The sequence below is a fragment of the Schistocerca americana genome, chromosome 1 (genome assembly GCF_021461395.2).
Source record: "Schistocerca americana isolate TAMUIC-IGC-003095 chromosome 1, iqSchAmer2.1, whole genome shotgun sequence".
Classification (NCBI taxonomy): Eukaryota; Metazoa; Arthropoda; class Insecta; order Orthoptera; family Acrididae; genus Schistocerca; species Schistocerca americana.
Window position 1 is genome coordinate 602,305,870 of NC_060119.1, and position 1,216 is coordinate 602,307,085.

General features: G+C 43.3%; 1 non-coding gene across 1 annotated transcript; it reads left to right on the plus strand.

Moving 5' to 3' along the window:
- Positions 1-467: 467 nt before the first annotated feature.
- Positions 468-542, plus strand: Trnat-ugu. The gene has a single exon. It is a non-coding gene; the product is annotated as a tRNA-Thr (tRNA).
- Positions 543-1,216: the final 674 nt, after the last annotated feature.

Consider the following 1,216-nt stretch of genomic DNA (forward strand, 5'->3'; position numbering starts at 1 on the left):
AACGTCACGTTTTGTTGAATCGTGTGTTAGAAATAGTAAAAACTGAGTCCTACTGTGATTCAGCGTTAGTTTATTTTCTACAAGCCATGAAATTATGTCTTCATCTGCACTATTTGAAAAAGTGTCATTGCTGACCATGCAGCTTTTCTAGAATAAATGATAATTGAGACCCTCAGCTGCCAACAGGTGTTGTTGATATACCTCGATAGGGACGGTCTTCAACGGTATCTGTTCCTTCAAGAACAGTTACTATCTTCTTATATACAGTTAAAGGCTACGCAGCCATTGAGCTTCGTCTGTGTTGCCCGAACTCTTAAGGGAATCGTCCCCTTAGTGTGCGCGAGTAATGAGTGGATGGGCAAATATCTATTAGGTACATTACGTATGCAGACGGTGGACAGTTGGGAATGTGGGTCTCAAGGGAAACGTGCAAGGGTTAAGTCCCTGCAGTCGCGCTATTCATCTGTGTCACCGGTGGCTCAGATGGATAGAGTGTCTGCCATGTAAGCAGGAGATCCCGGGTTCGAGTCCCGGTCGGGGCACACGATTTCAGCTGTCCCCATCGAGGTATATCAACAACATCTGTCAGCAGCTGAGGTTCTCAATTAATTATCATTTATTGTAGAGAAGCTACACGATCATCAACGGTATCTGTTTCTTCGAGAACAGTTACTATCTTTATAATCTTCATCTTCAGCTTGCGACGTCGGCATGTATATCCGAACTATTGTTGGCGGTGTTGGTTTGTTGTCGATTCTGATAGGAACAACCCTGTCTCTGACCTGTTCACAGTAACATACTCTCTGCCATACTCTCTGCCCTACCTTCCTGTTCATAATGAATCCTACTCCCGTTACACGATTTTCTGATGCTGTTAATATTACCATACACTCATCTTACCAGAAATCCTTGTCTTCTTATTTCACTTCACTGACCCATATTGTATCTATATTGAGCCTTTGTATTTCCATTTTCAGATTTTCTAGTTTCCCTACCAAGGTCAAGCTTCTGACATTCCACGCCCCGACTAGTAGAACATTATCCTTTCGTTGATTATTCATTCTTTTTTTCATGTTCACCTCCCCATAGGCAGTCCCCTCCCGGAGATCCGAATGGGGGACTATTCCGGAATCTTTTGCCAATGCAGAGATCATCATGACAATTCTTCAATTACAGGCCACATGTCATGTGGATACACGTTACGTGCCTTTAAGGC